This window comes from Canis lupus, chromosome 3 (assembly GCF_048164855.1).
Source record: "Canis lupus baileyi chromosome 3, mCanLup2.hap1, whole genome shotgun sequence".
NCBI lineage: Eukaryota > Metazoa > Chordata > Mammalia > Carnivora > Canidae > Canis > Canis lupus.
Window position 1 is genome coordinate 38,646,898 of NC_132840.1, and position 14,639 is coordinate 38,661,536.

General features: G+C 41.4%; 1 protein-coding gene across 25 annotated transcripts in view; it reads left to right on the top strand.

Moving 5' to 3' along the window:
- Positions 1–14,639, top strand: part of FGGY (FGGY carbohydrate kinase domain containing) — a 413,650-nt gene that overhangs the window by 180,828 nt on the left and 218,183 nt on the right. The window contains exon 1 of one of the 25 annotated variants that reach the window (XM_072820469.1): positions 11,219–11,225. The exons of the other annotated variants lie outside the window; for them this stretch is intronic. The gene's annotated coding sequence lies outside the window, so the exon portion shown is untranslated. Of the gene's footprint in view, positions 1–11,218; positions 11,226–14,639 lie in introns of those variants that run through there. 25 annotated transcript variants of the gene reach the window in all.

Below are 14,639 nucleotides of genomic sequence, written 5' to 3' on the forward strand. Positions count from 1 at the left end.
ATTTAACTATTATAACCACCTCAAGTGAGTAGTAGTCTTCCTATCTTGGAGGAAGCCAAAGCTCAGAGAGGCAAAATAATGGCACAAAGCCAAAAAGTGGTAAATTTGGCACCTTTTAATTGCCCAATTATTACAAAAGGTGATTCTGGAAAAACTGACTTCCCTTTCCTGAGTTTCCACTCTTTTGTGAACTGAGGGTGTTGAACTATACAGGTTACTCTCAAACTGGAATATATATCAGAACACCTGGAGAGCTTCTTGAGATGCTGATTTGTGGATGCCGCTTAGAGTTTCAGATAGAGAAGATGTGGAGTGAGGCTGGAGCACTGGCATTTCCAAGCAAGTTCCCAGGTGATGGTTGGTCCCCAGCTATGCTTTGAGACCCTTGGAGTAGATGGTGTCTCAGATTTCTTCCAGCTGTTACATACTGGAAGGTCAGCAGCCCAGCTGGCTTCACTAGTCCTGCATTGGTTGGTGATCAAAAACACTACCACTCCCCAACCGCTTTGGCCAAGTTCAGTGGTTCTCCAGGAAAATTGTCAACATGCATGGAGGAAAATGCTGATGAAAATCACTCCTTCATGTATTCATTTGTTCAACAGATATTTATAGGGCATTCCATGTGCTAGGCATTGTGCTAGATGCTGGAGATACAGCATGATCAAGACATACCTAGGCCCCTTCCCAGGATGTGTACATAGACTATGGTGAAAACAGATTATTAACTTACTATTACTGAAAAATAGACTCTGAAGAAACATTGTTTTTTGTTATTATGGACCTATAAGCATAAAATATTCTGCTCTGGAGTTTGTGATTATAACTAAACTTTACCTAAAGAGGCTTATTTTCTACAATGTCTTAAGTCATAAATTGCCTATTTTTCTGTATCTGGTTTGATTTTAGTTCTTTGCTTTTTGAGGCATTTCTGTTGTGCCAGCTTAGTAAGTGGCATTTTCGTTTAATTTTTGCCAATCCAAACTTTGCCTTCCTGTCCTAGATGAAACCTTGGCTTTGTTCAAAATTTGCATTTTCATTTTTAGCAGATAGTGACAGTTTAAATCAACAGCAAGAGCAGAAACCATTGTCTAAAGCAATTTCCTCACTATTATTCTTCACCTGAATGAAATTAGAAGTCCTAGGGAGATGAATTCAAACAGTTCTCCAACCCCCTGTAGCTCCAGCAATTTGCCTTTTTTTAAATAATAAAAGATGAAGGATAGAGGGTTCTTGAAGGGAGGATATCTGGTCTAAAAAGAGAAGGAAAGGAAATGGTGTACTGATAATGGCGATTATTTATTGAGTATGTATTATGTGCCAGGGACCACTGCCAGGCATTTTATGTGAATTATCAGGTAAATTTCCCAACAAACCAGTGAGGTACCAGTATTATTATTATTACTTTCCTTTATAGATACAGAAATCAGGACTCACAGAGATTAGATAACTGGCCCCAAATCTCATACTTATTTGATGGAGAAGCAGAGATCCAAAACCAGGCCTGTCTGACTTCAGAAGCTCATGCTTTTTACCAGTCAATTAAAACTCCAGTCATTTCCATGCATATTTCATGGGGACGGTGCTGAATCATTTGGCTTACTGGTTTTCTGAGTCATCTCCACAAACAGGGCCAGATCCGATGTATCTTCTGCACTGTCTTGTATCCTCTCTATTCCTGCCCTTTTTTCTTATGCAGTCCATTTGCTCCATCATCTTTCTTCCCATTGCCCTTAAAGGAATAGCTTCTTATGGCCTGTTTCTGTGATGCAGGAAAAATCTGGTAAGCTTGCCAGGAAGTAAAAGTGCATTTGTTCAGGACTATGATGTTTATTTGAAAAGGATGTTCAATCACAGATCTGACTTTTTTATGAGCCTCATTCCATATCCTTGTGATTGGAAAAATACATCAGTAAGTAATGCTTCCATGAAGAGTCACTATCATGTCCATTATTTTAAAGTATTGGTCAATAAAAACACTCAAATTATTGATAATCCATAATTAATATGAAGTAAATAATAAGCATTTAAAAGTAAAATTCATCATGATAGCAATGACAATATGAGTCTTTTTTTGAAAGTCAAAGATATATAAAAGATAGGTTATCTATCACTAAGAAATATGTAACCACATTAATCTGGAGGTTCAGTTTTTCTCTTATTGGTGAAAACATGATTTTGCTCTTCAAAAGAAAGAGCCCGTGGTTTTATTTTTTAAGCTCATTAAGATGGTTCCAAAAGTCTTGGCTAGCAAACACCTCTTAAAAAAATCAATTTTTCAATAATTTAGAGTGAATCAGACCCATATAGTTACATTTTCCTTAAGGGGGGGTGTGCTTTCAAAATAATTAAAGTAGAGATAGCATTATAGATCTTGAGAAGGTGTGCTCAGAAAATGATTTTTCATTTGTTATAAACCTCAAAACTTTGGTAAAATGGAATAGGACTGGAATGAACTTTCCAATTTCATTGCATCCTAGTGGTATGTGACCAGTGGTACAGAAAGTGCTAAGTGGCCACCTAATCTTCATACTCTTATTCTTTTTATTAACAGAACTCAGACTTTTAGCTATGCATAGGGCTCTGGAAGACCATATCTCCCAGTCTCCTTTGCAGCTACAAATGTTCATCTAAATGGAGGCCAATGAGATATAAGTGGAAATGCTCTGTGGGATTCCTGAGAAGTCCCCTTTAAAGAGAGGATGGGGGGAGTGAGGATGTGTTTTCCCTTCCTACAAGCCTGAATTAGATAGGTTGGCTCGAGTTTTATAGCTATTTTAGATAGGGAAGGCCAAGACCATACTCTAGGGATGGCTGAACAGTGAGCTTTAATGATGATTCCAGCCTTGGATTTGCTACCTCGGCAGTTCCTCTACATGAGAGAAATTTCTTTTTTTATTTTATTCTTATGTCACTGTTTTATGGATTTGTTGCTACATTTAATCATAACTAATAGAAACAGTGACTCATCAGGTTTGGGGAAAGAGTAAGTACATTAATATAAGTTTAGCTACCATTATTATGTACCTTCTGTATGCCAGGAGCTGTTGTGAGAGTTTTATTTCTAATAACTCACATAACTCACTCAACAGTCTTCTAAGAGACTCTTAGCCCCATTTTACAGATGATGAAACAGAGGCACAGAGAGGTTAAATAATTTGTCCAAGGGCACACAGCCAAGCCGAGATGAAGCCAGTTAATCAGTTCTAGGACTTTCTCTGAGTCACTGCAGGAGAATGACTGGACAATAGTTAAAAAACAAGCAAAAGCAATACTCAGACTCCAGCTTTTCTGCATGTAAGAGGATGATCCTCTTGATTTGCCTTTGTCAGTGATTATGTGAGTGACCTTCTTCAGGCACAGCATTTAACTCCCCTGTGCCTCAGACTCTTCACCAATAAGCAGCATAAGACAGTCCCTCACCAGGCCTGTGAGGCATCCACTCTGAGCCTGGCATTGTGCCAGGTACACACATGTGTTTGTGGCATTTCTGCCCAGATGAGCCCACAGGTGGGTCAAGGAGACAAGACCTGAAGCACTTGAGAAAAAGCCAAAGAACAAGAGAAATACATTTGCTTCCTGAATCCCGTATATAGTTGAAGTTGTGTATCATTTCTGTGCAAACCGCAATCTATTGCACTTCCTTTTGTAATGCTCATTACATTTGAATTTCTCATGGATTGTTTGTAATTCTGGGTTTAATGATCCTGCTAGATGATATATCTCATGAGGGCAGGGGTCATGTCCCCTTCATTAGCTGCTGTGGCCCTAACCTCAACACAGAACCTGGCCCAGTTTGGGAGCACATCCATTCTAGACGTTGCTATGGCTTTCTACTTTCCTGCTTTTAAGAAGATGCACTAAACATCTTTCTCGATCGGTCACTCAGTGGTGAGATCTGTAGCTGCTGAGGCACTCAGTTAAGCCCAGGGTAGAGATAAACCTACCTGGGCCTATCTGGGCTGCAGCTGCTCTAATGCTACAGAAACCCTCCAAACTGATAATTATCCAGAGATACCTGATACATCTAAGGGCCCGAGGAGCTTTGGACCACCTCAGCTCATTATCACTTCTAAATGATCTTCTCTCCATTCCCACTGCCAGTCCCATGCCCCAAGGCTCTTCCCCAGCTTGACTTCAACTGCAATCCCTTCACAAGTGAACATCACAGAAACATGATCTTAAACATATGTCAGTGTAGGTCTCTGCAAAGGCCATCCAGTAACAGCATCATCATCTCCTTTTAAAAGTTTTTCTTCTATTTCAAAGAGAGTCTAAATGTAAAAGCAACTGAAGAAAACTCATAGTGTAAATGTAAGCAGAAAACAGTCTCATCACTCTAATACCCCAGTATAGTTTAAGTTAACTTTGCCTGTTTTTTTCTGGCTTATTTAACACAATTGAAACTCAGCTTTGTATGCTTGTTACTTGCAGCTTTAAAGTAACCTTCCTGCGTATTTGTATTTCCATTTTTCCATTATACTTCTTATAAATAAGCATTATTTTAATAATGGTATAATGTTTCATCAGATGATCTTATATTTTTGAGCCTTCTGTCAAGGCTGGACACAAATGTTTTCAATTTTTTTGACTCTAGAATATAAATATTATAGTAGAAAAGCACATAAAAACTGTGAGGGACCTTTTTATTTCTATTTTCTACATATTGTAAATTGTTAGAAATGGAATAACTATGAAAATATTTCTTTTAAATATTTTTCAGTTATAACTAATGTATTTTTAGTGTAGATCTTATTAATCTGGGTACATAAATATATATAATACATGTATATATTTATAATATTTATTTATACTATATGTGTATGATTATTTTATATAATTGAAATAATTTATGCATGTCATTACAACTCTTTGTTATTTTATTATCTAATATGATTTAATTAACATTTTTCTTGCACCCATTTAAATTTGTTCTGAGTTCTTTTTTGTTTTTTATTTTTCTATTTTTTATTTATCTTTCCTATTTTATTTCTAATGTATAAAGATTAAGGATTGTTGTTTGTGTACAGACCTTTGTCAGATTTGATGTTAGTCATTAGGATAGATTCTATTAATGGTTTTACTAAGTCAAAGGCATAATTATTTTTAAGGTCCTTGATATACAGTGTCAAATTGCTTTCCAGAAAGATTATACCAAATTGCATTTTCAATGATCTCCAAAATTGGAATGCAATGGAAAATTGAATGTGATTTGTTTTAATTTCTTTACCTGTTTTGGGTTGAACTTTCTCTCATATGTTATTATTCATATATATTTTCTTCTGTGAATCATCTATGTTCTTAAAAGGATAAGAACATTTGCAGGTTCTTGACACATATATAGAAATCTTTTTTTAAAGGAGATTATTATAGTATGTGAAAAAGGTATTAAGAAAAGAGGTGTAAATATGAAGGTTAGAATTTCGTGATTCACTCTTTGACATTAGGCCATGGAATTCACCTCTGAAAACTTCAAAATTTTTTCATTTAGTTTTGTTCTTGTATGGTAATAATAGACACTTAACATGATGTTTTCGTTGGAGGCAAGCAATCAGTCTATGTCATTTCCTCAGATCTCATTCTCCCAGCTCTGGAATTCTGTAAGAGAGTGGCTAGATACATTTAGGATGATAAAGGTAAAATATAATATCTAAGCTCTCAGGTGCTTAAGAGCCTGTGACCAGGTTAGCTTCCCCTTCTATGCCTGTCATTTTGATTATGACTGTTCATTTGTATGTGTACTGTCTGGTCCCACACTGTAGTATATGCATCAAGAGAGGTTACACCTGAGAGGTGCCTGGGGTGGCTCAGTCGGTTAAGTGGCCACTCTTGATTTTGGCTTAGGTCATCATCTCAGGGTCATGAGATCAAGCCCCATGTTGGGCTCCATGCTTAGTGTGGAGACTGCTTGGGATTCTCTCTCTCCTTCTCCCTCTGCTCCTCCCTCTGTTGATGAGCATGCTCTAAGTAAATAAATACAGAGTTTTAAAAAACATAAATAATCTCTGATTCTTCCAAATATCTGTTGCCTTTTTAATTTGCTTTATTTGAGTTACCATCTTTCAAGTTAGAGGCCATCTTCAGATGGTCAGGTGGTCCTTGGCTGTCAGATCACACTCAAGAATAGGGTACTGACAAGCTGATTGGAAATTCAGAAAGACAGCAATTAGAATACCGATTGCTGGCAGCAGCAGAGGAATAGGGAGTTATTGCCAATGGGTCTAGAGTTTAAATTTTGCAAGATAAAAAGAGTTCTGGAGGTGGATGGAGGTGATGGTTGCATAGCAATGCCAGGGTACTTGCTGCACACTAAACAAGAAATGGTTAAGATGGTAAATGTTTTGTTATGCTCATTTTATAACTGAAAAATAACAAAATACTCCTTAGCTTTTATTTTGTTCCCATCTTAGAGAAAGAAAAAAATCTAATTAACATGTTCAGTCTATTACTTAAAATAGAAGTCTGTTATTTCCTATTTTACAGGAGACCTTTTGGAAGTTAAATGACTTGTCTTTGGTCACAGAGCTAGTCATCGGCAGGTGAGGATTTGATCCTGTTCTAGAAGAAAGGCTGGTGCTCTTACCTACTGTGATACATAATTCAGTCTAGCTCATTCTTTCAATTACTGACAAATATTCAGTAAGCATCATGTTTTATTCCAGAATTCTTTAAATTTTTTTTTTAAATTTTTTATTTAAGTATAATTGATAGACATGTTTCAGTATTGTCGACAGTAGCAAGAACATTAAGGCTATAGTGTGAGCAAGGGATTGGGGATTCCATACAATAAGCAAGTACATACATAAAACAGTGGCCACTGCTGATGTATGTAATGATGGAAGTAAGATGCCTGCTGAAATGTGGGGAAGACTTTTGGTCTTCCCATCTCATCATGGAGATGGTTTCAGCCATGTGAACATGTGGCAATGTTCCTGGCAATTAAAATGAAACAGGACAATAGAATGTACAAAGTTCCAGGGAGAAAAAGAAGCTTGACAGGTTTGAGGAAGTAAAAAAGGCCGATTTAATAGACTGTAGTCCAAGAGGGGAATGGCAAGAGATGGGATAAGAGATTCCAAAAATGTGGAGCCTCGTGAGCCTTGGAGTAAGGCATCTGAAGTTTTCCTAAGGGTAATAATAGAAAGGCAGCGGAGGGTTTTGAAAAGGGAAATGTGATGGTAGCTGTTTAACATGCAGTTGGCATGCAGCAAGTATCTACCATAAAGCAGGTGGTTATGTAGATACCAGAAGTCCTATATTGAACAGATACTGTGGCCTACAAGGAAATTACAGTCTGGGAAGGAAGAAAGCAGATAGTGTCAGTAAAAGATAGCAGTATGGCCCGTAACATGCACTGTGGAACTACAGATGGCTTCTAGGGAAAAAAAAAAATTTCCCATGATAAAATCAGATTGTGGCTTTGTATTTCATACTTCCTTAGAGATTCTTACTGTGCACTAGCATATTAAAGTTCTGAGAATTGTTGCAGTATAGATACCTGTCTCAGTTCAGCTTAGCATTTCCCGAACTTATTTGTACCAGTATCTGCTCTCTAATAACAGCAGCTTTGAGTCCCTGTCCTCCTGTTCACTGTTGTGTGTCTCATGCTACCACATTCTGGCCTGGAGAAGGCATGTGTGGCATCCAGGAGTCATTTAGCATGGCCAAAATAGGATATGTATGGGAAGTGACGGGGGTTGAGACCAGGAAGGCTGGTGGGGACAGATCATCATGTACTTTATACATTGCATTAGAAGAGATTGGATGTGGGGCACCTAGGTGGCTCAGTGGTTGAGCATCTGCCTTTGGCTCAGGCTGTCATCCCAGGGTCCTGGGATCGAGTCCCACATCAGGCTCCCTGCATGGAGCCTGCTTCTCCCTCTGCCTGTGTCCCTGCCTCTCTCTGTGTGTCTCTCATGAATAAATAAATAAAATCTAAAAAAAAAATAATAGCAGCATTTATTTATTTGAGAAAGCACAAGCAGGAGGAGAAGCGGACGCCTCTCAGACGCCTAACCTACTGAGCCACCCAGATACCTCAACAGCTGCTTTGTGTGGTGTGTGTGTGTGTGTGTGTGTGTGTGAAACATGCTCTGAGAAAACACTGAGTTCAGGAAATGTGCAGTTAATGCTAGATGTGACCACTGCCCTGAAAAGGGATCTAGTGCAGTTCAAGTGCAGAAGGGGCAGGGCTTCAGGTGGCCTCCCTGGAGAAGGTGACCTCTAGCTGCTTTCTGAGGAGTAGAGGTTAGGTATGTGAAGAAGCAGGGAAGGATACTCCATGGAGAAAGAACAGCTGCAGCGGACATGGAGACCTGAAAAAGCCCACAATCCTCCTACGAAGATAGATGTACAAATTTCAAGCAGGAAGAGGTAAAGTTTGCTTCTTTCACACCATGGGGGGAAATAGTTGTTTTAAAACAGAGACGGAGTAGAAGACCATCTTTGTAACATGGATTTCAGCCTGAATGCCCACGTGGGCTGTCCTCTGTTGCCACCGTTGACGTTCCGCACTCTTGTCCCCCCCGTGGCTTGCACATGCTGTGCGGCTCAGGCTGGGGAGGGCAGGCCAGAAGCCGCTCGCTGTGCGCCTCTGTCCCCGTGTCGCAGCTCGGCTCTCCTGGAAGCGACAGTTTCCTGTTCAAATCTCCAGCTCTGTCGGCACTGCCATTCCCGTGTTCACGCTGTTTCCGAGTACTCTCACACTGCCCCCCGCTTTCCCTTGCACATCCTTCCACGTTCCTTTCTGCATCTGATTCGTGCAGGCAGCTTAATTAGAGGATGTCCCGTTTCCCTGCAAGAGAGAGTCTCCCGTGTGGCAGGACGAGGGAAATGGGAAGGTTCGCAGATGCCAAGGGGTCCCCGTCCTGTGCAGCCAGTCCCTCCCACTTGACATAAGAGAGGTTCTTCTTCTTTTTTTTTTTTTTTTAAGAGAGGCTCTTTATGCAGACTCTTTTTCTTCATCTTCTTAGGTGATTAATAAAAATAGCCCCCACTTAACTTGCTGTCTACTGTGTACCAGATGCACTAAGAAGGGTTTTGCGTAATCTTTTTAACTTTCATGCTCTGAAATATGTGTTATGAACTCTTTTTACCAAGGAGGAGAACACTGGAGAGTAACTTGGCTGAGGCCATTCAGCTAGTTAGAAAAGAAGCCATAACTTAAGCCCAGGAGACAGTTGTGAAGTTCATACGTTGGGCACGTAATGCCCTTAAGTGGTCTCATTGTAAAAGCATTTCTTTGGGGAGGAGTCTGCTTCCATCTGCTTGGGAATTTTTAAAAATAAGGATTCTAGGGTCTCCCTTCAGAACCATTGACCAGAAGCCAGGGATGGAGACCGGGTGATAATGCAGGGGTTCTCACCAAAACCGCCTGACAGGTGACTGCTGCCCCCCTGCCCTGCCCCAAGTTTCTGCCTTAGTGGGTCTAGAGCAGAGCCCCCACCTGTGCTTTCCCGGCAGGAAAACAGTTCCCAAGAGCTGTTCCCACTGCCTGTTGGGGAACCCACTTTTTTAAAAGAAAAGATTTTATTTATTCATGAGACGCAGAGACACAGGCAGAGGGAGAAGCAGGCTTCCTGTGGGGAAACTGATGCAGGACTCAGTCCCAGCATCCTGGGATCACAACCTGAGCCGAAACTACTGAGCCACCCAGGTGCCCAGGGAGCCCACTTTGGCCACACTGGCCCAAGGCAGCAGTCAAGAAATGAGGGGACAGGTCAAGGGATAAAAACAGGAATGTTAGTGGTGGGAACGGTCATGCCTTTTCCATTCTTCCCTTTTGTTCTTTTTTTTTTTTTTAATCTTAATTTTTTTAAATTTATTATTTATGATAGTCACAGAGAGAGAGAGAGAGAGGCAGAGACACAGGCAGAGGGAGAAGCAGGCTCCATGCACCAGGAGCCCGATGTGGGATTCGATCCTGGGTCTCCAGGATGGCGCCCTGGGCCAAAGGCAGGCGCCAAACCGCTGCGCCACCCAGGGATCCCCCCTTTTGTTCTTAAACCCTTGTTATTTGGTTCTGACCAAATCTTTAAGACACAGGAAGGGCGATGCGCTGGATCGGATTTGGAGTCAGGCAGGTGGTATCAATTCCCAGTTTCTGTGCTTATCAGGGCTGTGCTGAGAAATGGGGATGTGAATAGCTACCCCCCAGGCATTGAATCAGTGACGGTTTAGTCTTCCTCTCTTCCCTTCCCACTCACCTTGGGGTAAGAATAGTGAAAACCCAGATGCTTTACTTTTCCTCTTTAGTTCAGGAGTTTATTCGTGCTATGGAAGTTAGCTGTACTCTGAAGTCGTTTTGTGAATTATTCAGGCCTGGTGGAGCTGGTTTCTTTTCTGCCTCTTTTGCATGCTCCTCCATGGTTCCCAAGAGGAACTGCCAGGGAAGGGCGGCAGGGAGACAGTGGAACCCTGGAGCATCTGCTGGATAGTCCCCTGGTTTGTGGCCTGCGGCACTGGCTCTAGGCCCCTTGGTGGGGAGGTGCAGTACTAGCCTTGCATTGCAGAGGCAGGCTACAGGTTACCCAGCAGAACCTTAGAGAGGGAATTTGCAAGTGCCACTTTTAGTAGGAGAGGGTAGTTTTCCCAGAAGGAGTGAGCAGAACCAAGAGCTCTCCCCAAGCCTTGGGAGGTGAGTGTTTTCTCTCGTTTGGCTGACAGAGAAGAAATGGGCTTTATAACCAGAGTGACCATCATCCTAAATCCCATCCTGATATTTACTGGAAGGTGGGATTCAGACAAGTTCCAAGTCCATCCTGTATTGGGGTTTCTTTATCTACAGTATGGGCATGGCTACCCTTCCCTCACAGGATTAATGAGGTTCAGTGAGATAATGAGCTGTAAAGTAGCGTGTCATGCCTTGCTTAGATCCCAGCTGGCACTTACTACGAAATAGCCCTCTTCCCTTGTATCATGATGCCCTCCTATATAACTTCCTCTATATAGGGGGAAAGGGGAAGGTAACATATTTATGGAAAATCAGTTAAGTGCCATACAGTGTGCTGGACTCTCCCACGTCCATCATGTCATTCACTTTTTGAGCATTCCTTTTACGTTCCATTCTTTCCATCCTTTACTAGGAGAAATAGAGCAGTTATATAACCCACATTCTTAGGGCTGGTAAATATTGGAGTGGATTTGAACTGAGTGTGCCTAAATTCAACACTTGAGCTGGTTCTGTTCTATTTCACTGAGCAAGGGAACTGGGAGAGCATCCATCAAAGGTAGGAGATTCAGGTTGTTTCAGATTTGATGTTTCAGGCTGGAGAAAAGTGTTCATACTTTGCCTTGTTTTTCTAGCTCCTTAAAGACGTGAGCTGCCGGGCTGGAGAATATCGAGCACCTATTTATTTTTTTATGGCTTCCACTGTGAAGTGAAGGGTAACAGAAGTGCCATTCCTAAATTCCTCAAAAAAGCCGTGATGGCATGTGGACAAGCATGCATGTTCAAAGATGTTCTTTATAGTATTATTTATAATAAGAGTAACTAAATGACAGTTGGGTTTTCCCTGAGCCCTGGGCTCCTAGAAAATTGTGAAGGTTAATAAATGCCACCATTCTGTGTGGTCCAGGAAATGGCCTACAACAAAGAATTCCTCTTCCCCATTTGACTTTGATAAGACTCATAGATGCTTCCCCTTGTTTACTTACGACAAGACCAGACGCAGACCCTCCAAATTCCCATTCTCTGTCTTATGAATGATTAGCTGAACTGCTTGTCCTTGCTGATCAACTGGAACAAAATGCTTGTTAACCAAACTTTGATTAGGATTCTAACCCTCCACTGGGGCCCTGAACTTTGCCCCATCCTCACCCTGGGCTGGGATACAGCCCTCCTTAAGAGTCCTGCACTAGCCAGCGCTCTCAAGAGAAATAGCAATTGTGTGTGTGTGTGCACATGCGCGCATTCCTGCTCATATTGTGTGCACGTGTACATTACAATGAGTTGGCTCATAAGATTGTGGAGGCTGGCAAGTCTCAAGATCTCTGGAGTGAGTTGGCGAGCTAGAGACCTAGGAAGAGCTGATGTTTCAGTTCAAATCGGAAGGCAGGAAAAAGCCGATGTACCCATTTGAAGATGTTCAGGCACAGGGTTCCTGGGTGGCATAGTTGGTTAAGCACCCAAGTCTTGGTTGTGGCTCAGGTTGTGATCTCAGGGTTGTAAGTGCAAGCCGGGCATCCGGCTCCCTGTGGAGTCTGCTGAGGATTCTCTCTCCCTCTATGTCCCCCCACCCCACTACTGTGCATGCTTTCTCTCTCTCTCTCTCTTCCAAATAAATACATCTTAAAAGAGAGAAGTAGATGGCTGTCAGTCGGAAAGGATTTTTTCTTACTGAGGAGACCCAAACTAGTAGAACTTTTTTTGTTCTATTCAATTCTTCAACTAATTAGATGAGGCGTGTCCACATTACAGAGAACGAACTGCTTTACTTAGTCTGTTGATTTAGATGTTAATCTCATCTAAAGCACCCTTCCAGAAACACCCAGAATAATATTTGACAAAATATCTGGGACAACAAAATTGCAGCTTGCAGATCCAAACTTCCAGACAAGGTGATACATACGATTAACTATCCCTCAAAATTTACTGACCTCAAGGTAAAATACTCTCAGATCTACTTTCTAGTCACACTGTCTTTTATGCCATTTCTCTACATTCTTTCTCACCTTGTTTATTCCATTATGTGAAAGAAAGACCCATTTTTGTCTAATTCTTGAGATACTTGCAGATCTTGTGGTCACAACATTCTCCGTGTTACAATAATTCCCCTCACCAGCTGCAAAAACCCTTTTGCCTCCTTATAGAAGTCCTTACTAAGCCTTTCCTTACTAAGTCTGGATGTGTTTTTAATCAGAAACAAACTAGCACTAAGGGATTCTTCAAATAATATGGTAATTCAAATCACAGAATATGATATATTTTCAAGAAGAATCCACCGTAGTCTTTGGAGAGTAAAGATGGCTCTGACATTCTATTGAGTTCAAAAGGCAGAATATAAAATTGCATCTTATATTATCCCTTTTATTTAAAGTTAAATATGTGTGTATCTTAATATTTTGGAATGGTGTTGTCTCATAGTGGCAAGTTATCTCTGGGAGGAGGAAAATTAAGGAGAGGGTCTTTTCTCCTGTCTCTTTGTAAAATTGCTTGAATTGTCTGTAATGAAGTAGTATTATCTTTGTAAACTGAAAGACAACCACAGGGAGTAACAGTTTCATGATCTCAATTTTTGTTTTAAAAAAATAAATACTGATAATCTGGACTAGGGCCTGGTGGGCTGGCCTCACAGATGCCCCTCTCCGTGGATGTCCACCCTGATCACCTTCTAGAGGCTCTACGATTGCAGAGTCTTTCCCTCGAGATACCTCTATGCACACTTTCTCAGCTTCACACACCAAAGCCTGGTGGAGCTTGGGTCTCCCTCCCCTGCCCTCAGTGCTCCCTCTGGAAGCGGCCCCTTTGGCCACCGTGAGAGGATTTGATGGCTGGGGACACTTCTGGGCTTTGTGCCAACCTTCCTTTTCCATTTTGCCTAAGGTCCTTCATTCTTGCAGGTCTTGTGTCCAAAGAACAAGAGACTTAAAAACTGGAGAAATCAGATTCTATTTCATGGACAAAGCTTGGAGCTTCCATCTTCTTACCACCCGAGTGTTTTCCCCACCATCTCCATGAGCCTCCTGCAGTGCACGACACACACGCTCAATGACATAGTTGGAGATTTAAATGAGATTTCAAGCGAGAGCATCGTGTTTGGAATCTTCCCCTGCTGAATTCCCATGGCAGTGTGGGTGAGGGCTTCAAGGATTTCACACTACCATTTTGGCTAAATGCCAACCTGGCAAATTCCACTCCTTCCTTTGGATGCTGCAGTGCTACTGTCCTCCTTCACCCAGGATGAGGTCACTGTCTTTGTGATTAAGTAGTGGACACTTGCTGCTTCTTCAGTTTTTGTGTTACAGGAAAGCCTAAGAGAAGGGGCTTTAGTATTACAGCTCCAAACCCCACTTCCTCTCCTCTTTTGAGTCTTCAGGTTGGCAGTCTCTACTATAGATTAAGTTCTAGATTCAGACTTCTGTTCCTCAGCTCTCCGTATCTGGATGTCCCTGAGGTGTCAGCACTAGGGCACATCATTCTTGGGCATTTCCTTCTCTGCTTGAACTTGATCAGATTTTGTGTGTGTGTGTGTGTGTGTGTGTGTGTGTGTCAATTTGAATTAGTATTTTATTTTATTTTATTTTTGTTTTTTTTGTAATAGATTTATTTTTATTGGTTTTCAATTTACCAACATACAGAATAACACCCAGTGCTCATCCCGTCAAGTGTCCCCCTCAGTGCCCGTCACCCATTCACCCCCACCCCCCGCCCTCCTCCCCTTCTACCACCCCTAGTTCGTTGCCCAGAGTTAGGAGTCTTTATGTTCTGTCTCCCTTTCTGATATTTCCCACACATTTCTTCTCCCTTCCCTTATATTCCCTTTCACTATTATTTATATTCCCCAAATGAATGAGAACATATAATGTTTGTCCTTCTCTGATTGACTTACTTCACTCAGCATAATACCCTCCAGTTCCATCCACGTTGAAGCAAATGGTGGGTATTTGTCGTTTCTAATGGCTGAGGAATATTCCATTGTATA